At 44.6% G+C, this 23,134-nt stretch overlaps 1 protein-coding gene and 1 long non-coding RNA gene across 3 annotated transcripts in view; one reads left to right on the top strand and one right to left on the bottom strand.

Annotated features, from left to right (window-relative positions):
* Positions 1 to 23,134, bottom strand: part of LOC144763914 (uncharacterized) — a 685,449-nt gene that overhangs the window by 432,372 nt on the left and 229,943 nt on the right. The window lies entirely within an intron of this gene.
* Positions 15,619 to 23,134, top strand: part of LOC144763913 (cysteine-rich secretory protein 2-like) — a 387,595-nt gene continuing 380,079 nt past the window's right edge. The window contains exon 1 of the mRNA XM_078649947.1: positions 15,619 to 15,658. The gene's annotated coding sequence lies outside the window, so the exon portion shown is untranslated. The remainder of the gene's footprint in view (positions 15,659 to 23,134) is intronic.

Here is a 23,134-nt window from a genome sequence, read left to right as displayed (position 1 = left end):
CGACTCCTGGTGGCCTTCCGCTTTGGGATCAGCGCCCACACCCACAGACCATGCACGTAACCTTGGCTTCATTCTAGACTCCTCTCTCTCAATGTCCAGACAAGTCAACGCTGTATCGTCCTCCTGCTTCAACGTCCTTCGCATTCTCAAAAAGATCTTCCGCTGGATCCCCCTCGAAACAAGAAAGACTGTCACCCATGCACTGGTCACAAGTCGACTGGACTATGGCAACACACTCTACGCCGAAATTACAACAAAATTGCAGAAAAAGCTCCAGCGCATTCAAAACGCATCAGCGAGACTCATATTAGACATCCCTCGCCAAGAACACATCACCGGTCACTTAAAAAACCTCCACTGGCTTCCCGTCAACAAAAGAATCACTTTCCGCCTTCTTACCCACGCACACAAGGCCCTTTATAATCTAGGACCCGAATGCCTCAACACCCGACTGTCCTTCTACTATCCCACCCGCCAACTAAGATCATTCAATCAAGCCCTCGCCGCAGTCCCGCGCATCCGAAAAACCACCATGGGTGGCAGATCCTTCTCCTTCCTGGCTGCCAAGACCTGGAACTCACTCCCCACCCACCTCCGCCTTACTCAGAATCACATCTCCTTCAGAAAAGAACTGAAAACTTGGCTATTCGATAAACAGTGATCCCCTCCCCCTAGCGCCTTGAGACCCTCTGGGTGAGTAGTGCGCTTTATAAATACCTGAACTTGAACTTGAATTTGTCACAGGAGCATAACAAGTGCAGCATATCCTCTGGCACTAAGCCACATAACCGGCAAAGGGAGCCTGCTTTTTCTTTTAGCTAGTGTGGGAAGTGTCGGATGCAGGGTAGCAGGCCCAACCTATACCTAAAAAAACCTAATTTTAGCGGTTTTAGCATATTACAACCCAAAGTAACTCTGTCCTGCTTGTGTTGAATAAGAATTCAGGGTCATCCAGCCATGTGATCTTTTCGAGAGGGCTACCTTATCTTCAACCCACGAAAGATGTTTGTTTGTTTTCTTGACCAGGTTTTTGAGCGTTGTATGGTTTGTTGGGGAATCCCAAAGCTGCTTTAAGACTGTAGTTGCCAGGCTACTTTTAAGATAATTGGCAGCTGGTGAGGAAGGGTGTTGCTCTAGCTCCGTCCATAGGTACTCATTTAGAGTTCCTTGTTTGGATTTCCTTACTTTATCCCATATAGTTAAGTAGGCCCCCTGTCTTGCCAGGAGCTGTTGTTGGACACATAACTCTAGCCTAATTTGTGCTGGGGAGGTTCGTTTGGGCAGGCTAAAAATAATTCTGTATGCAGCTATAATTGTATTATCGAGGGTCTTTGCGTCTCTGCCTCTCTGTACTTCACTCCCATAGGTAATTGTTGGCAGGAGTTTAGCTCGAAGGTAGAAGGGAGGGTCCAGAAAGTTTGCTGTTTAGTGTTTTTAAAGAGTTTGACAGAGCAAGACCTTTACCTCTGATACTCGTTTTCTGTACAGTGAACTGTCCGCTGTTGTCAATCTTTACTCCTAGGTATTTGTACACTGATGCATCATCAATTCGTGCATTGTTCCAGTACCAGGACGTCGATTTTTTCTTGTTCTTACTAATAGTCATTGTCTGTGTTTTCTCCAAGTTTATAGTCAGTTTGTTTGCTTCAGAATAGCCATGTGTTGTATTCACAAGGTGTTATAGCCCTACCTTTGTGTGGCTTATAAGGACTATATCGTCTGTGTAGAGAAGACACAGTAATTTGAGCCCTCCCAACTTGGGGGCATGAGAGTTGCAGCTGTTTAGGATTGGTATAAGATCTCCCAAAAACAGATTAAATAGTGTGAGAGCCAAGACGCAACCCTGTTTGAGACCTTTGTTGGTTGGTATGTGCCTTGACAGGAGAGATCCATCAACCACCTTTATCTGAACCCAGGTCTCAGTATAAAGGTTAATCAGCAAGTCTAGCAGAGGCCTCGGTATCCCTCAACCATTCAGTTTGGACCATAAAATGTTCCAATTTATATGGTCAAAGGCAGCCTTGAAGTCTATAAAACAGAAGTGGATAGGCATTTTGTTTGATTCAGCCTTGTCTATTAGCATACCCATAGTTAGGATATTGGTTGTTGTCCCAACTGATTTGGCGAAGCCTGTCTGGTTGACCGGAATTAAGGATTTCTCTGTGGCCCATGCCTGCAATTCCTCCAAGAGTATGCCTGCAAAATACTTTACCTTGTTGTGAATTAGGGCCACTAATCGTTAATTTTGTGGGAGAGACGTGTCCCCTGCCTTAAAAATTGGAGAAATGATAGAGGTCTTCCAAGAGCCTGGCAGGCTGTTAAAATATCTGATTTCCAAAAAAAGGGGTTTGAGCGCTGCTGCCCAACCATTCACATCTTGTTTGTAAAGAATGGGAGGAATTCCATTCGGTCCTGGGGCTCCCTCTATTCTTCCTTTCTTGATTTGGCACTTGATGATGCTTTGTAAACTTGTCAGTTTGTCATTTAAAATTGGATTCTGACCATCTGGGATGCTGGTGCACTTTTGGGGTGGCTGTGCTTTGTATTCGGTGAAATTATTCATCACACTATCAGGTTTTAACCCCAAGTTGTTATCCATGACCTGATTAAAATGATTCCCAAGATAGCTTGCCCATGCTTCTTCTGTGATGTTGGAAGAGACTCAGTCATGCAACGGTCGAGTTTATTATGGTTTTCCAAAATTTTGCCCTATCGCTCCGTTTGGTGTCAGAGTGTAGTCTTGCCCACATGTTATCCTCCACAGATCTATTGGCTTCCCATTTTAATTTGTTCAGCGTTGCTTTTAGTTTCCGTAAGTGATCGTGCTACCCTATATCCATGGGGTTCTGCCGAAGTTCTCTAATCATGTGATAAATTGATTTTTTGTGCCCCTAATTTTCTCTTTATACTCTCGCGTAAACTGTTCCATGCTGCCGCGGCCCAGTTTGACATATGTCTTAGGTCTTGTAGCGTAGATGGACATAGTTTTTGTGAATTGTTCCCATTTCTCAATTTCACTAGATCCAGTACGAGCCCAGAAGTGCTGTTTTGCCCTTTCTATTATGGTTTCATCGGTTGCTGCTGAGTATTCGATTTTTTTAAGGTTAATGGTATAGACCGACTCTTTTGGTGCTGCGGGTAACTCAAATTTAGGCTTCACAATTTACAGGGCAATTTCTTGGGGACAATGGCCACTGTCTGCTTTTTCACCTATCTGGAATGGGGTCGTACATTGAAAAAAAGGTAATGAAATAAAAGTGTTATCCAGTATAGTACTGATTCTTGTCAAATGAAATGTTGTGGCTGGAGGGCTGTCACCAGCAAACCTTCCATTCAGTGCTCTGATGTTGAAATGTTCCAGATCTTCTAATATCTGTTTTCCTAGTTTGGTTTGTTTGGATGCTTGTGGCTTCCCTTGTGATGGAATATGCCAAGTTGAATTTTGAGTTAGAATCTCATCATCTGATGAGATTCCCATGAGGTTGAGGTTAAAGTCCCGCTGAGCACGAAGTTTGTTGTTGGTCTTTCCCTTATGCACTCTTCCAGGAAGTTACGTAATTCTTTAGCTGCCTTTGTTTTCATTTTTGGATGGACATAGGCGTTGATCAAGGTAAAGTCAGTTTCAACATTTCCTGGTTTTAATTGAGATAAAAGAAAGTTTACTGCCATTGAAGCTAAAGAAGCTTCTTTGTCGTGAGGGCACTTGTTGCTGAAACGTAGGTTACTAGGCTGCCTTGGAGGTTCCCCTTTTTTGGCCGTCCTTTTTGCACCAGTGAAGAAACGCAAGTATCCCTGAACGTGTGGGGGGTCTACTAGCCATGTCTCTTGTAGTGCCACAATATCAAAAGATCTTATATAGTCTACAAAATCTGAGTCAGATATTTTAGTGGCTAGACCGTTAAGCCGTTCCACGCTCATGACGAGCTCAGCTCGTCATGAATTATGCCTGTCGTACGCTCATGACGAGCTGAGGTCGTCATGAACCGCGGCTTTTTAAAAAAGTCAGCGCACAGCGGGAAAACCCGCAGCGCGCAAGGGGTTAATATTCCACGAACATATGCGTAGTAGATTATGCTTGCTCTCTCTTAAGTTTGGGCCGGTTTGTCAATTGTTGTTGTTTATTGTTCTAGCAAACCATCTTAGATCTGCTAATCCATTTGGTGATGACTTATCTCCAATCCATCGAGTAATGCTGGAATGTTGGTCACTACTTGTTCCACATATCCCCACCGCTCCTCTGAGAACCGAAATTCTGGGACTTTTAGCAGTATCCTGATCCTCCACCGTTACACCAGAATTAATATTTCCGGGTATCTTGGCTTTGTGTATGGGATTATTATTATCCACCAATTTTTTAATATTTCAGCCTCAGCTTGTATTTTCTGTGAGATTGCTGTAGTTGCCCAAGTTGCTTTCGTTTTTTCTCTGCCCGTTCCGTCATCATCTATAAATCCGATTGAGGCCAGATCAGAAGTTCTCACTTCTTCCAGAGAGGGGATATGAGATAGCAGCCATAGGATTTTACCTCTATTTAGTGTGTTGTGTCTTCCTTTCAAGATGTAATCTGGATTGAACCAGGTGGCACTTGTTGCGTTCCTTTGTTCGTCTGTGCTCCTGGCCCCTTTATTAATTTTGCTCAAGGATATAGACTCAATTCCTCGTGTTACTGATTTTTTTACATGGATTCTGCGTTTTTTGCGGGTGCTAGTATTTCTTCCCTCTGTTTAGCCTGTGTGTGTACGGATGAGGTCACTGGAGTAGTGGTGGCCAGTTGACTGTCCGTTGTCACTTTGCATATTCCTAACATTTTAGACTCCAAGTTGTTCCCAGACCTTTTTTCCGGGATGTCTTTTTGTTTTATTGTTTGAGTGGAATTAGAACAAGTCTTCGTGTTACACTTTGGTAGTCGATTCTGATCGGGTTCAGGAGATGCTTTACCCTCCCCGGATGCTTGGAGGCATATAATTGGCCTATCTCGGAGTGGGGCTTCTAGATCTTCGTGCATGGTATTTCCAAGTATATTAATTTTCTCGATTGTTTGCCCCTTTCTGTTGGTGGTTTGGTTTATTGCTATTACCTCTGCCGGAGTCCCTGCTATGCTAGTGTCTCCCTCGGGTTGGAGTGTGCTTTGTTCTGCAACAGGGGTCCTCCCAATGAGATGCATAAATCCTTCACGGTTTGAATTTGTTTTTTGTTTTCTGCCTTTACATTTTTTTGCTCGTCTTTGTTTAGCGTTCATTTGTTTGTCTGTGTTGACTTCTGCCGAAGCTTCGGGGAGTAGAGCACCTAATGTTCCAGTTTCACTGGCCTCTGTTCTTTTAGTCATGTGGGATAGGATGTATTTTGTTTTTAAGTGTCCTTGTTTGTTAATTTCCAGTATTTCTGTGTTCCTTGAGACATTTGTTTCTTTTCCCAAAAGGCCATCAGAAGGTTGGATTTGTAGACACTGTGGAGGCCTTTTAAGTTGTATGAACAGATCGCTCAGTATTGCTAGAAGTGAAGACAGTTTATCAATAATTGGGCCTCATCCACATCCCCCTCTGTCACTCCTACTTACGTCTTGCGATTGATCAAGCTTATCTTGAAGAAGTGTATTTAATGTGCCAAGCTTCCCATCGATGGCAACCTCAAAAACAGCTAGGCCAGGCACTTTCGTACTTTGTATATTTTGGTGTTTCCTCTTGGCTTCCTGGAGTTGTTGTAATGTTTTCAATCAATCAATCATAACACTTGTATAACGCACTACTCACCCGGAAGGGTCTCAAGGCGCTTGGGGGGGGGGTTACTGCTCGAACAGCCAGGTCTTGAGTTGTTGAGTTGTCTCCTGAAGGCGAGATGGTCCTGGGTCAGCCGAAGATGGGTGGGAAGGGAGTTCCAGGTCTTGGCCGCCAGGTAGGAGAAGGATCGGCCTCCGGCGGAAGCTCTTCGGATGCGTGGTACGGCGGCGAGGGCGAGGCTGGTGGATCGTAGCTGGTGGGTGGGCGTGTAGAATGTCCGGCGGTCGTTGAGGTACTTGGGGCCCAGGTTGTGGAGAGACTTGTGTGCGTGGGTGAGGAGCCTGAACGTGATCCTCTTGTTGACGAGGAGCCAGTGCAGGTCCCTCAGGTGGCCGGAGATGTGGCTGCGTCGGGGGATGTCCAGGATGAGGCGGAGGCGTTCTGGATGCGTTGGAGTCTTTTCTGTAGCTTGGCTGTGGTTCCGGCGTAGAGGGTGTTTCCGTAGTCCAGTCGACTGGTGACGAGAGCCTGGGTGACCGTCTTCCTGGTTTCGGTCGGGATCCATCGGAAGATCTTGCGGAGCATGCGAAGGGTGTGGAAGCATGATGAGGAGACGGCGTTGACTTGTCTGGTCATCGAGAGGGAGGAGTCCAGGATGAAGCCCAGGTTGCGTGCGTGGTCCGTAGGTTTGGGTGCGCTGCCCAGGGCGGGGGGCCACCAGGAGTCGTCCCAGGCGGAGGGTGATGGTCCCAGGATGAGGACTTCCGTCTTGTCCGAGTTCAGTTTCAGGCGGCTGTTCTTCATCCACTCGGCGACGTCTTTCATCCCTTCGTGTAGGCTGGTTCTGGCGGTGTTGGGGTCTCTGGTGAGGGAGAGGATCAGCTGGGTGTCGTCGGCGTAGGTAATGATGTTGAGGTCGTGTTGGCGTCCGATGGTTGCAAGAGGTCTCATATAGACGTTGAAGAGGGTGGGGCTGAGTGATGATCCTTGCGGAACGCCGCAGATGACTTCGGTGGCCTCGGATCTCCCTTAGGCGCACCCACCCCCTCCGCCTGTTGTTCGCGGATGCCTTCAGTTGTCTTGTTCAGTGTGTTTGCAGTCAGCCCGCTTCTGCTCTTATATTGGGAGTATGCAGCTTTGAGATCTTCCCACTCTTCCTTTGCCAGGTATGAGGATATTTCTATCACCTCTGAAGAAGGAGTTGTTGGCCTGTCTGCTTTGTCTATCTTTCTTCCTGACCTCGACGTTGTGTTGTAGTCAGTACCTTGTGCGTTAGGTGGTGTAACTAGAGCTGCCAAAGAGAGTTCTTTTCCTTTCTGGTGCTCCTTTGCGCTCACATCCTTATTCTTGGTATCACTGGAGTGCTTTATTGCCTCTTGACTTCTTTGTTCACAGATCATTAGTGTATGAGTTGCGATGCACATGCTGATTGTGTTTTCCTCACAAAGTGGTCTGCTGATCCCAGCAGTAACACAGATGTTTGTTTGACTCTCTTCTAATTTGTTTACAGACATCTCTTTTGCATCGTTGGACCTGTGTACTTGAATTAGGTTGGTTTCTCTAAAAAAAATTTAAAAAAATGGGAAAAGAAAAAAGCCGCTGACCAAGGTTATGCACAAGTATTTCTGAGTATGAATTCTAAGTCCAAATGTTGTGCACAATACGTCCAGAGTATGCCGCACCAATACTCTTCTGTCAAGCAGATCAAAAAGTTCATATTTACATGGACGGTGCACAGAAAGAAAGGGGTTCTTGGAAGCTCCAACTTGTATTCCAAAATTCCTTTATTTAATTTTCATAAAACCTCTTCAGCCAACGCGTTTCGTTCACAACGAACTTCGTCAGGGCTTTCAAATATCCAATTTTTGTAGTCCAGAAATAAATGGGTCAATATGATAGTCGCCCACCGTTCAAGGAAATAGATGTATATACTCGATAGTATGATGAACAGGTCCCCACCGTGTGGTAGCTTTGGAAAAATCGGACCTAGTTCTTTGTATATATGTTCGTGTACAAAAAGTAGCAAGTCGATATGGTGATCGTAAAAAGCGAAGTATATATGAACCAATAGGTTGGTTTCTCTTACAACTTTTTTTCCAATGGTTCTAGTGGTTCTAGTGTCCTGGGCCATCCAACTTTTGTTATGCTGAGGGGTTGATGTTATTTGCGGTAAGCTTCTAACTGTCGGACTAGGGCTTTCCTTGATGTTGTTGTTACTCTGTACGCCAATAAACTGTAACCGCTGGAATGGTTTGAGAGGTGGCTGAAGGCCCGGCACTTCTTTGGTATTTGAAAGTAAAGTGTCCCCCGCGTTTTTTAAGAAGCAGAACTTTGTGTACATTTTTGGCTGGAACAAGGTTTGGTAGTGTTTTGTTTTGTTGTCCTTTTCTATTTTTAATGTTTGCTCGCTTCTTGAGCTGTTTATATCTGATTTGTCTGTTGTTATGTCAATTAAGGAGCAATCGCTCTGTATTGCTGGCCTGGTTTTAGATGGTGGTTCGTGCCCGGTCCCATCAAGCGTCTTGGAGGTTTGTTTCCATTTTTATATGCCTCCTTTACTCATCGGACCTCCGAGGACGCGTCCTGACCTCATGCAGCACTAGGCAGGCCTAGTCATCAGTGGCAGTTACTTAAGAAGGGGAAGAGAACCCTTGAAACGTGCAAGGGCCTGCAGTGGTTTAGCCAACTCGAAAGATCCTCGCGGCTGGGCTCGACTGAGCTGAGCTCTCACAGCTGGGCAGAGATTCACAACCCCAGAACCAAAGCCCTCACCACGGTCCATGTAACTCCGCTCGCAGCCCTTGTAGCTCCTTGCTCCCTCTGCAGGGGGGATCTGTAGGAGACTCAGTGATTCAGGACACCTACCCCTGCGCCTATCACTGCTGATAGCTCACACTTTTCCCCAAACTCCCCAATGCCAATGTTGCCAATGTTTGCTGATGATGCTTCCCTCCAAGACCCTCCTCGGCTCCCCGCCCATCAGAAGAGTCCAGGCGAGTGGCTGGGGTCGGCAAGATTCGAAGGTCCGGCAGACAGAAGACAACCTCGATGTGCAACAAATGCCCACTCAAGCACGGCCCTCCCCAAGCATACCGCAGTTCGCAACGGAAGACAAGGTACTGGACACACTAGAAGCCGCTATGTAAGACCTGGCAAAACCCCTGCCAGTGGTGGGTATGGCTCTTTGCGCTTACCGTTTGCTTCTGCTACTGCTCCCAAACAAATCACAGCGACCACAGTGTCCTAGGGGTCCTGGGGGTCCCGCAGGTAAGATCCCTTTGTCACTCTGCGGCAGGAAGCGGGTGCTTAGGAGCAGAGGGGGAATTAGCTCGGCTGCCAGCTGCTAGTCCAACCCAACTCAATCCGACTCAATCCACTGCTGCAGTTGATGCTGATCCGGCCCCTGCACCTCCAGCCCCCGGTGTCCGTTGCTGATCTCACCGGTCCTGTCCTCTGCTCGCTCGTGCTGCAGCTGCTCAGCCCGTTCGTCGGCTCACATAGCCGCTTCGCTTGCCTCACTCACTCTGCTGTGCTCCACGCCGTCAGTGGTAAAAGCAAAAATAGCAAGGCTCTCAAGTTAGAGCGGCTGCCGGCAGCACTTTGTTCTTTACTGTTTGCTGGGCAAGCTGAGTGAAGCAGAGAGTAGCGGTGCGGCGGTGCGAAGTCCTCCTGGTGCTCTCGCTCAAACTCGTCTGACAATCCGTCTGACTATCCGCAAAATCCAGGTTTGACTGTAAGGAAGAGTTTGCGATGTGTTGTATGGGTGCCTTATCTCTATGATACACTGCGTCCTGAATTTGAGGTTTGATACTTACTCCAGTTCATCCACTCCTAGGCCTGCTGTTAAGGTAATATTTTGGAGTATAAAATCTTAGGGCTTCCCCAAGCACACAAAATGATCGGAATCAGAGGATGGTTGGGCGATAAGGGTACCTCCTTTCTGCTTTAGGGATCTCTGTTTGCTTTGCACCTAGTTTTAGTGGCTTTTCAACTTTGGATTTTCCTGTTGGAATACTTGCCAAGTTCCTGACTTGATTTGCTCTTTTCTGAGCAAAGAAGATTGTAAGCGTAAATAGGGCAGAATGATTCTTGTGGTTAAGAGTGCTCTGGTGTCTTATTGAGGTATTGAGATAGTTTTGTGTGATGGATTGTTATGCTGCATTAGAGGTTTTTGGTTGTGCTATGCTGATTCTTGATTTGATTGGTGGTTTGATCACTGTGGTATTGATGTACTTGTCTTACTTGTGATTTGCTTTAAATAACCTTTCATTTTATTATTGGTTGATTTGGTAATGGGAGACGTTGAATTCCAAGATCTCGAGATACTGTTGAACTTGTCTGCAAGAAAGGTAGTGTCTTTTGCAAGGTGCCACATTAATGAAGATATGGATTTTTCTGAATTAATGAGTTTCCTTTCTAGGGATGTGTGTCTAATTTGGTTGGTGTTATTTGCTTGTAAGTGCATGGGGGTAAACACAATAGCAGGAGGTAGACTGGCACTGGCCGAAGTCTGCTTCACTGTGAATTGCATTGACTAGTGCTGCTGAGGCGCTAGTCTTGTTTCTATTGTTTGCGAGAATTATTTCATTCCAACATCCGGATTTTCTCCTATTTTTGTTAAGTAAACAAGATTATTTTGTTTATTAGTGGGTGTCCTTTGAGAAAAATTGTGCAATTATTTTCCCTGTTCGTGGAGAAGCCGCGTTGTGATTGGTTCCTCAGCTGAGGAGTTGTGCTGGGATTAGTGAGACATCACCAGAGAGTTGTGCTGTCATTGGTTGGTTGCTGTCAAACTCGCACTGTGATTGCTTGGTTTTCGGGATGGCAACGCTGGGATTTGTTGTTTTGTGCAGTTCTTGGATTATTTTGAGTCAGAATAATGGGTGCTGTGTTGAAAAACCCTAAAGCCCCTAGCATATCTGCTGTGGAGAGATAGAAAGTACCTGAAGTGCATACACCTGCATACGAGATATTGACAAATGTTAGGGCCTATATGTGTACATTTAATAATGATTGGCATGAATACATCTCTGGTGACAAGGACTTGCAATTTCCTTTAGAGAGTATCATTAACATTAGGAAGGTAGATTCCTTGAGTTAGACAATGAATGAGAGAAAGCTATTACCTAGGCTTAAATAGTTTGAGGCATTGAATGAATGGGTTATTATTAAAAAACAGGGGAAGGGATCTTACAGACAATGTTTGAAAAACAATTGCAACAATAACAAGAGTTGCTCTAGAGAGACATAATAGAAGGAGTGAGAGTTTTCCGTGTGATGGTATAAGAACCAGCAGACAAAAAAGTTGATAAGAGAGGTGGAGAGAAGCAGAGCCAAGAACAGGATTCGGATGAGAAGGATACGTTTTCAAAAGATTCTTTGAATTCCAGGCCTCCTCCATACACTAACGGGATACAGAGACAGGTACAGAACACCATGGTAACTGAAATAATTACAGCAGGAGAGTTTACGAGTAAACAGTCACATTGATTCACTGCACTTGCAGAAGTAGGTGCATGAATGAGTGCCCTAACTGAGAATACATTGGTAACCTTGCCAAAAATTAACAGAGACACTATTGCTGGTCAAGTTTCCAATGACATGTCTGCTACAGTTGTTGCTGAGCTTCCTAAAAAGCATGCTTAGCATGTACTGCCTGCTTTGGGGCCACTGGAATTATGCAGCAATGGAGGACAGAATTATGTCACAGTGTTGACTAAATAATGCGGCAAAAAAAGACGGCAGCATATTGCTGGACAATTCCTAATACTTTATTATTTGGATATTTTTACACATGTTAACAGTCTTTGCAAAGATGTTTACTCATCAGTGCCAGAGTGACATACAAATGCAGCAGTGACAAAGGTGACTAGTCAATCTTTGCAAATGGCCCCCCACTTCGGAGCAACAAAAGCCACACGTTTTAGTAACTTTTGATCCGTTTGATCGACCACCGGGTATGATGAGATTAGTCATCTTGCCAGAAAGATATTTCTTTCTTTTGTCAAAAAACAAGAAATGCAGTCTCTGGCTACTGTGAAGTTCTTGTTCTTATGTCCTGGAACAAACTACACACTTTGTAAAACTGCCAAGATAAAATATTGACTCACAATATTTGATTAGATGCTACTGGTTATCCGAGCTCTCTAATCTCCTCCTCCGAGAGTTAAGGCAAATTGTTAAGGTTTGATGTTGAAAATAGATACCCATCTAGTGATCCTATTCCTGCTTGATTAAATTGTAGGATCCTGGGCAAGTACTGTATTTCGCTGAGCCTCATGTCTTTTAGTTCATTGTCACATACACAAGTGCAGAATGTACGCTGTTCAAAGACTTACTATTTAATGTAATTGCCTATAATGCTGTGCTATCTATAGTAAGGATTTACGATACATATCGGTTCCACATGAAGCTTGAATTGTCTCTTAGTTCATTATCAGCATTTTTCATCAAGGAGTGGGCAGGAATGTTTCCCAGTCAGGTTTAAAAACATTTACGTTTAATAAATACATCCTAATGCAGTGGTATGATTTGATGTGCTAAAATAAAATGCTTTCACATGTTAAAAAGACACTTTTTTGAATTATCAAAACACCATGTCTTATTCCAACATGATTTTTGTTGCATGATGTACTTTCATGGCTTGGTTCTGGCTAGGGTTGCCCACCTCTACTGTATTTTATGCATATTTTTCAGTAAGTTAATGCTTTTCACTAGCAGAGGCCTGTCCGAATGGGCTAAGGGGCCACGCCCCACACCTTCTTCCAGGCAAGAAGAGTGTCTGTCAGGTTGAACAAAGGCCAGCCTCACAGACACTCTTCTTGTTCAGGTCAGGCAGGCAAAAGCCGAACATGCGCTAAATGCTCAATGGAACTCCTCAGTCTGGCAAACGTGCCTTGAGGCCCTCTCCTTTGTGATGAAAGGGAGAGCCACCGATTGCCTCAGACTTGGGCGCTTCAGTTTTAAGCCCTGAAGTACCCAGGGCAGAGTGTCAATCAGTGCCACCCAGTAACTGAGTGAGGTGGGGTCAGCAGCCTCACTGACCCCATCCCACTCTGTGACAAGAATGGGACTGCTGCCTTCTCATCAGCCAATGAGGGAGGGAAGCAGTCCCAACCCTCCTGGGACCTGTGAGGCTTCCCTCTCATAGAGATCTGCAGTTGAGGTACGTTTTATGCATTTTTCATGTTTCGTGCATGTCTGTATGAATGTAGGTGTATCAAGCTTGCGCTATATAAAACTCTCAAATAAATAGATTGATACATTTGTTAGTGTTGTGAATGGGTGTGTTTGCGTGTATGAATTCACTGGTGTAAGTGATGTGTATGTGTGCATTTGTGGCCACCACCCCCTTCCTGGTAAAATTACAGGCTGCCACTGCTTTTAACACAGAGATCCTTTTGATATGTGCTGCTAATATGTCACATTCCTAATATAGCACAGTGAGGTATGACCTGACATCACGGAACCACATGCAAAGTGAAAGGCCTTTCTTTAGAAACTTGTTTTTATTCTGAACCATTTATAATTCCAAGGTTGTTAAAAAGGTTTACTTTGGATAATACAGATTTATTATCACACTCAACAACTGCATAGCATTTTAATCCTAACTGTGTGTTTCTGCAGACCATGTGATCCTAATATATAATGCCTACCAGGGTGCATGATATGCCTCCCACACATTGTATCCCTCATTGTACACATGCATAGTAATGCTTTAATTTACAATTGGCATTTATATAGCCAACGCTTTATGGGCTCTCCTAACAGGCCAAGGATTGGATGTGCTTTTAGTCTGAACACCTTAATGACCCAGTGGCAGGCACTGTGAGAAAGCAGGAATGTATTCCTCCTCAGTACTCTCAACCATGCCCATCATAATTGTCTACTTGCAATCTGAACTCACCCAGACCTGAAGGCGACTCATTTCACAATTTGTTCTATAAAAGTATGTTTTGTAAAAATGAAACTAGAGAAACAAATCCTCTTAGGGAACCCTGCATGAAGTAAAACACATGACATGTAAACATGAACTGCTTTACAGGGTGTTTACAGTAATTGCTGAGAATTTAAAGTTGAGATCATGGATAATTAAAGCCCTGGCTGGGTGATAGGAGGAAAGGAGCCTCATGAGAGGTCCCAGGCCAATGGTGGCAAGAGAGTGGGACAGTGCTAAGGATGAAGGGGAATGGAGTGGGATGGAACACGAACAGTGACAACGGTATCAGTAGAGTTGACGTTGTGTCAGCGTTGAGGGTGTTGCCAAATGTTCTGAGAAAATAGGTAATTTTCCATTCTGCACCTTGAATTCATCTGTACGCCAAACAAACCCATCTGCTGCTTGCCAAGACTAGGAACTTTAGTAGAGCGCTTGATGCAATACAATAGAAACAAAAATGTCCTCCATCTTTTTTAGTGCCAGAGTAAGTGGTCATGGTGATGGACTTTGGAACGTAGGGCAGGGAATCAGTCAGAGTACACGACTGTCTCTTTTCTGGCCCCTCATTATATTTCAACTGTAAACGTGTGGAACTCTTGTTTCACTGCAGCAACCCTCAGTTTTCACACTGTTGCTTCACATTTACGTGCACTTGTTTTGCACGATTGCTGCATGTCAGATGTGTTTGCTGCAATTTTTATTTTTGCTGTTGTCCCATTCTGTCATTGTAAAGGAGTTATTTTTGTTGAATATCTTCAGACAAGTACATAGAATGTAAGCCGTGCCAAACAATTGTGTTGCAATGACTTTAATCCAAGGGGGTGTTTCTTAATATGTGGATTATTGTGTGGTGTTAATTCTGCATACGCTTTTCAGTATTCTTTTTTTGGAGCTACATTGTTGAGATAGCATTGAAATTTCATATATTCATTGATATAAAGTGGTTTATAATCTGCTTTTGTAGAGTTAATCCATGAATGCCAGGTTCGGGTTTTTATTTTGTGGTGACAAATCGACAAGATGAAAAGTCAAAGTGGAAATTGGTCTTGAAAATAAGTAGTTCTTAACACAGGTGCCCAGTTAACCACCTCCCACTACCTGTATATTAAATAGAAATTAGATTCATCCTTAAAATGTTTCCTGAAGACTACTTTAGCAAAATGTGAAGGTTAAGACTTTGGGATAGTTTTTGGGCTCGGTTTTTGGACACATGTCGGCGTTGGGCTAAATTTGGGCGCAAACTTGAGGGCTTTTGGGCTTGGTACAGGTCTCAAAATCTGGCAACACTGACATTGCATTATTGAAAGCTTGCAAATATTTTGCAAAGGGTGTTTCGGTTTTCCATTTACCCGTGACTAATTACCTACTGTCGTACCTCTGTTGTCGTTAAACATTGATGTATTTATACAAGGTGTTTTTTATTTACGTAATGTGTTTTGTTTATGAATGCACAAGTGCCACCATCTCGTCCTCCGTACGGTCCCCACATGTCAACCCTGTTCTGCCAGCAGCCCGTCACGTGTTGTGAGCCATCTTTCGCCAGTGCAGCTTCAGGAAATGCTGGCTGGGTTTCGTGAGGCTGTCATTGAACGGGACTGACTGCGCATGGTAGCACTCAGGACACCTGTAGCCAAATCCTTCATTTCGAAACTCGTATTGACGCTCCGTGATTTATATGCAGATGTACTAGTATTGTTAGCTGTTCCTATAAAGAGTTGTTTGCATTCCATTACTTTCATTCACCCCACCTCCCATTCCTTCTTCAAGCAAATGACATTCAGGTGGGCGGTGAGCTGCCAGTCACACCTTGTTGGAGGAGAGCCGCCTCATAAATACTCTCTGTGCTTTGTAAGAGTTGTTTTATTTTTCGTCATGCTGCGGAATTCGACTTGACTGCACTCTGGCCTATGTAGCAGAAGGCACCCTGAAGCGGCCAGGCACTTGCCCAGCTTTTCGTGTCACCGATCTGAATATCTCTGAAACCTACCCACGCCTCCTTTGGGTATAGTGCCTTCTTTTCAGTGCTAGAAATTGCATTTGCATGAGAGATCTGTGGGTGTAAGTCACAGGTGTGTCTGGTTATTAAATGATATAGTGGGTTAAATATGCAGGGGCATAGTACAGACTCCAGCTCTACAGATGCACCCTTCAGAGGCCCCCTAGTAAGCCTAGGGCTATAAATATCAACAGAATATGGGAGCAGGATAGGGGGATTTCTGTAATGTTGCTTTACAGTAGTTTTTATGCACCTGCTGCAAAGTATGTAGCATGAATGAAACAGAGTTGTGTTATCTGTAAACTGGTCAGTGGGTTACTGTTTTCGTTGTGAATTCCTTGGTGCTACCTCAGGACACAAATCCCTTTTCTTTGTAATATGAATTATGAACTGGAACTCAGAAGTGGCCGGCATACTACAGGTTAATGTCTACGAACTTCCTGTTCTTTTTCTTAATTATTCATTATGTGAAGGTTACACAAAAGATTCCTTTGGGTATTAATATATAATTATTGCAAGTGCTAGGTCAATGATTATTGGTATAATTACTCTTGCATTCAGATACATCTGACATTCTTAGATTGCATGTGGATTTAGATTTACAGTATATTGTACAATTATAAAAAATCATTAGAAGATTAACCATCACTGCTGGAATGCCGATAAAGCTTTACATACTTTGAAAAGTTGTTTTACAGAGGCTAAATACCAGTCTAAGCCTCACTGTGAGGTTGGTGATTAAAGATTAGAATATGATACTGATCAACTGTAGAAAGCATTACTATTCAAATGCAGCACCTAAAAGTTACATAAAACTAAGCATTCATACAAACTTTACAATAGCAAGCATGATTGACTGCTGTGAGCTTGATGTTAAAAACTGGAACATAATACCATTAACTTTTATAAATCATTACTGGTAAATACGCCACGGCTAAAAGTGTAACCGACCTAAACATGTGTAAAAACTTTACAGTAACAAATATGGTTGAACATGTATTAGTTTAAACCTTTACGAATGACAAACAAACACATCATGACATAAGATTTAAGATTAGTGGAGAAGTGTGGCTCAATGGTTAGAGTATTTATAAGAACAGAGTGCCCCCCCACTTATTTTTCAGAAAAGCTCTTAATTATGAGCAACACATCCACTAGAATTAGATATGTTCGGTATATTTATTTGTACCTTAAATCCAGCAATTATTTAGAAAATTCTGTACATTTCATGTCAGACAAAGAACACCACAAATATAACATACATTTAAACATAAAGAAACGAAAAAATCAAAAATACATGTACTGTACACAACAAAGCATTACATCAGTATTAGGAAAATCACAAAAAGTCAATAATGATAAATTGTTTACACAGTAATAATCAAAGTCACATATGAAAGGAGATATCACGACACATAAATTGTGCCAGTCGTTACGGAATGTCAGTCTTTGTTTTAGTTTGTACGGTGCTTGGGGGCGTCTCCCTATGGCACGGGGAAGCTTCAGTAACCTCGTGAGGTACCCCGCAGGCTTCGGGAGCGGTTCACTTTGCGCCTCACCGTCAATCGGTTTACCGTGGCTGATCAATCATGCCACGTAGTCGCTCGCAATTACTCTCTGGTCTCACACGCTCTCGCACAGCGATACACTTCCCAAATGACTCAATGTCGACATCCGATTAACCAGAACAAGACACACGATAAACACGGCCATTACCCAGGCATATAGTAATAACAAGGCCCTGAAGAGAACTCGTAACTGATGTATGGAGTTCGAAACGCGTCGGCAAGAAAGGGGATAGAAATAACAAGCAATCATAATAAATAATTAACACGACCAAAAGACTAGTGTTGTGTAACGACTGGCACAATTTATGTGTCGTGATATCTCCTTTCATATGTGACTTTGATTATTACTGTGTAAACAATTTATCATTATTGACTTTTTGTGATTTTCCTAATACTGATGTAATGCTTTGTTGTGTACAGTACATGTATTTTTGATTTTTTCGTTTCTTTATGTTTAAATTTATGTTATATTTGTGGTGTTCTTTGTCTGACATGAAATGTACAGAATTTTCTAAATAATTGCTGGATTTAAGGTACAAATAAATATACCGAACATATCTAATTCTAGTGGATGTGTTGCTCATAATTAAGAGCTTTTCTGAAAAATAAGTGGGGGGGCACTCTGTTCTTATAAATACTTTAATCAAGGTCCAGCCTTCCCCATTCTTTAAGGACCTAACTCCTTCACTGTAATAAGTCAATGGTTAGAGTGGCAGACCCTGATGCAGAGGTCTGGCCCAGGACTAGGGTTCAATTCCTACCTCGGCGGGTCTTGGGCTGAATTTCCTCGGACCTGATAATTCCCGCCTCGGTGCCTATTCTAATCATGGGTCCCACTCTGCAACTGTGGGCAATAGCTTGCTTAATCTCCACATCGGCCCCAACAGCGCTGGGATGCCTGGCTTCACCTTGGGAGTGCCCAGGAGTGGGCCTTTCGCAGGAAAAAGCCAGGAAGGGTTCCACAGCGGTATGTGTACAGCGCCAAGACACCTCAGGGTATAAGTACGCGATACAAGTATGAATTAATTTCATTTCATTAGGGTAGGATCTACTTAGAGCTCAATTGCTGCATTGGCTGATCATTCCTTGGAAACTTTACACTAGTAGCTAAAATTGGTCATGTGTTCATATACAACTCAACATGTTTTAACTGCATGCCTTTTGTTATTTTTTTATATTTCTTTTTATTGAAAACATAGAAGTAAGCCACTATTATTAACGATACAATGTTGCAGTACATGTCAATAATTACATCATCTTCACATTGCAGGGTATGCTTCAAATACAATAAACACAGAATTATTAATAGCATGTGTTGTAATGTCCACCCCTCATTGTTCCCCATGCAAAGACGAATCGTCAAACGGCAAGCATACCATTCCTCTGCTTTTATTCCAAGTCCCCCAGATCTTGGTCCACTTTTGGGGACAGCCTCTTCCCTCATAAATCACTCTTTCAGCCTGCATGTGCCAATCCATGGCATCTTCCCACTCTCAGAGTCCAGGCCCGACATCCCCTCTTGACTTCTTTGCAATGTTAAGTTTTGACACAATACACCCCAGTGCGATCCAGGTTCTTTCTTTGGATGTAAAGTCATTGCTGTCCCATATATTAAGGAGACATCATCAGGGAGAAACCGTTACTTGTTTACCACACATTGGTCTAGGTCCACTCTCTCCACGCAGCTCCGCTGTACCGTCTCTTGCCTCCAGTCCCGACCTCCTCCTTGGGAGGTTTGAGTTTTATATTAACCTTAACTCATTGGGATATACGGAAGAATTACAAATCCTAAGGATTCCCTGTCTATTAGACAACGTGGGAACCGTTCCAATACAAGGTGAGATGATCAACTAGCAACCGGGCGGGGAGAAAGCCTCTGGGCTCGCTCTTGGTTCTGGGAAAAGAAAGAGGTATAATGAGTAGGACAAGAAAAATAGTATGAAGAGATAGGTCATAGAGCATTCTGCCAAACTGGAATAATCAGACAATGTACAACTATGGGGAGAATGAGTCCAACACTAGGAAGATAAAAGAGCGCAGAGGGGTTAGCACAAAGAAAAGGAAAATGATTTTCTCCATTGTGAGAGAATTTATCTCCCCATGGTCTAACACCTCGGATGAGAAACCGTCTGGCACCTGGGCTTCGGACCTTGCTGATTTCTTTACGAGCAAGATTCAACGCATACAGGATTCTTTTCCATCGCCTGGACCTACGGTCCAGACTAATCCTGAGATCACCTTATCACCGCTGGCTTTGCCAGCTGTGACGTTGAATGTGTTTCCACCGATGTCTGCCCCGGACTCTTTAGCGATAATGGGCAATCTTAAATCGGGGTCGCCCCTCGACCCTTGCCCCGCTAAATTCTTGGCGAAAGTTGCGGAGGTGATCAACCCTTTGGCAAACCCGCTGTTAAATATCTCATTGAGCAGGGGAGTGGTCCCGCAAGCCTGGAAACAGGCGATGGTGATTCCATTGTTGAAAAAATCTGGCCTGGATCCGAAGGCCCCGGTCAATTACAGGCCTATTTCTCTGCTGCCGGCTTTCTCGAAGATTGTGGAAAAGCACGTCCAGGCTGTGCTTTCCAATTTTCTTGAAACCAATGGGATCTTGCATGCCACGCAGTCTGGTTTTCGTCCCCATCTAAGCACAGAGACTGCGCTCCTTGAGGTTTCGGAAACCATTAAAGGTGTCCTGGACTCAGGGGGCAAAGTCATGCTGGTGATGCTGGACTTGTCGGCGGCATTCGACACCGTCCCCCATGACGGCCTTCTCGCTAGACTTTTTGAGATAGGTCTACGGGGGACGGTGTTCGATTGGTTTTCTTCCTTCCTAGCCGGCCGCCGGCAAACGGTCTGGGTGCCGCCAGACTCCGCCGTGATGCCGCCTCTGGGAGTCGGGGTTCCACAGGGCTCTATTTTGAGCCCAACTCTTTTCAACATCTTCATGACCCCATTGGCGGCGTTGGCGGAGTCGTATGGCGCCCGGATCGTGTCTTACGCTGATGACACCCAGCTCCTCTTCTCTTGTCAGAGGGGAGGAGACTTTGAGGAGGAGAGTATCCGGGATTGCCTTGGGGCTGTTTTTCATTGGTTCCATCTGAACAGCCTCAAGTGCAATTCCGATAAGTCCGAGGTACTCTTCTTCGGGTGTGACACAGAGCCAGACTGGCAGGCCTGGTGGCCGATTAACATGTTTCCTCCATCCTGCTCTTCCCTGGTCGCGAAAAATCTGGGGGTCAAGATGGACAAAGGATTAACACTGAAATCCCAGATCCTTGGGGTTGCGGGCACTTGCTTCGGCATCCTCAGGATGCTGCGGAGGTTCCTTCCCCTGTTGTCCGAGGAGCACAGGAAAGTGACAGTGCAGGCTCTGATTGGGTCCAGGTTGGATTACTCCAACATTCTTTACCTGGGCCTTCCAGAGTACTTGCTGCAGCGGCTTCAAGTGGTGCAAAACGCCGCCGCGAGAGCAATCTTTGGATTAAACAGGCGGGCCAGTGCATCTGGCCTGTTGATAACTCTGCACTGGCTTCCCATCCGGAAACGGATTGCCTTCAAGGCTTTGACTCTGGCCTACAAAGCTCTCCACTTGGTGGGAGCTAAATACCTTCAAAAAAGACTGGTCTTTTATCAACCGACTAGGTCCTTGAGGTCAGAATCTCTGTTTTTGGCGGTCGTCCCGCGTGTGCAGAGAGCGCGCCTGGGAGGTCGCTCCTTTGGTCTGCTGGCACCACAGTTGTGGAATTCTTTGCCGCTCGCCCTCCGGGGAGCTTCTAGTCTCTTTGCTTTTAGAAAAGGTTTGAAAACCTGGTTGTTCACTCAGTAGCCGGTTTTCTGTTTGCACTTGTTCTGTATTTCTGTTTTTTTCTTTTATTCAGTGTTATGTTATTATGTGGCAGCCTTCCTTCTCCAATAAAAGCGCCGGGACACTCTTTTTGAGTAGCCGTGCGCTATATAAAAGAAGAAATAACATAACATAACATAACATAACATAACAATGCCAATGCAGGGGTGAAGGAGAGATGCAAATATACATCCCCCACTGGCTTTTTTAATGGAATATGATGCCCTAGAAAAGTATGGGGAGTTTTTAAGTTGTTTAATGAGAGTGGGGACACTGAGCTAGTCTGAGATTGTTGAACTGCTATGAGCAAGAACATGTTTCAATATCAGATCATTGATTTTAAATATTTGTTTAACTAGGAGCAAAGAATATATAGAGACAGAATACGTTGTCTTGATAAAGATGGTATGAAATGATGAGAGCCATCGAAACGCGTCAAGGCTGTTGATAGAAGCACTACTCAAGTACTGGCACAAACAGGCATAATGTTGATTGGATCAATTTAGAAACGTTGTGTCATTGAGTCTAATTGATTGTGCAACTGTAACTGACAAGGGTTAGGTCATACAATTATCTGTCTCTCTTTTATGCTGGTCATAATTGAACAACTGTTAATGAATTGTTTTTTTGACAATTCATTTCCATGTATGTTTATTTTAATGGAGCAAGGAATGATTTTAATGTGTATTATGTGTTAATTCGTATGTGACAATATATTGTATTGTATTGATTGTAAACATAAAAATTTTATTTGTATACTTTTTATTAAAAAAAACTGTAATAAGATATTGAGCAGTAGTTCAATATTGGGAATTTGTAATTAATGTGTATGTGAATACTGGGCAGAAATTCACTGTTGGGAATTTGTAATTAATGTGCATGTGGGTTCAAGGGGATCCTTCCTTTTACAGGTTTGAGATTGCTGCAGGTTCTGCGCCTGCTGCCAGCTCCAACTGGGACCAGACTGCCTGCAACCACTGTAACCTTTCTCAGCCGTTTTGTTTCTTAACTTTTTCCTGTTGTGCCACTGTTATTGTGCCACTGTTATTATGCCCCTCTGTGTCTTGCTCTTATTCCACCACTATTTTTATTTTCTCGTGCTTGCCTTTTCCTTTTGCCTTTTCGGTGCTGCTGCCCCAGCGGGCCTCTCACACGGAATTCCCCCCTCCCCCCTCCCGCCTCCCACCCTCTCCTCCCTCCCACCTCCCCTACTTGATGGTGGCCACGCACCACGGTCGCGCAGCCGCACACCAAAGGCTAGCCTGTCTGTGCGCACCCGTGACCCGCCCGCTGCCAGCGCTAGGAACCATGGACCTCCCACTACCCATCGGTACGACACCACCACCCTCCTCGCAGACTTAGAGAATGCCAACAGGCCTCGCCGATCATGACCCAAGGCCAGCACACCCTAAAATGCATTCTCCTCAGCGTACGCTCTGTAACCTACTCAACTCTCTCTCACCCAACATCGCCTTCTTCACAGAGACCTGGACCAACGCATCCTCCGCCCCGACATCAGCAGCGCCATCCCAGACGGATACAAGATCCAGAGGAAAGACTGCCCCAACCACCGGGGAGGGGGCCTCGCCATCGCCCACAAGAACACCCTCAGCCTCACCACCTCCAGCAAAACATTCCCCTCCGCCAAACACCTGCACTTTCAGATCCAGACCACCCCAAAGCCACACTCTGAGGAACCCTCGTCTACAGACCCCATGGCCCCCGAACACCCTTCTCCACCACCATCACCGACTTCATCGCACCCCACCCCATCGCCTCAAAAAACGACATAGTCATTGGAGACCTGAACTTCTACCTCGACAATCCCAGCCACCCCAACTCCACTATCCTTCGTGACAACCTTGCCAGCATCGGACTTAAACAACTCGTCAGCACACCAACCCACAGAGCAGGACACACCCTCGACCCCATCTTCGCGGCAGGAAACAGCATCCAATTCAGCCACACAACGCAGCTGCCAAGGACTGACCACCACTGCATACACTTCGCCATCAACAAACACCCAAGGCACCCAGACCAGCCCCACACTCACCACGAAGGAACTGGAAC

The sequence above is a fragment of the Lissotriton helveticus genome, chromosome 6, assembly GCF_964261635.1.
Source record: "Lissotriton helveticus chromosome 6, aLisHel1.1, whole genome shotgun sequence".
NCBI lineage: Eukaryota > Metazoa > Chordata > Amphibia > Caudata > Salamandridae > Lissotriton > Lissotriton helveticus.
This window is presented reverse-complemented; position numbering and strand designations above follow the sequence as displayed.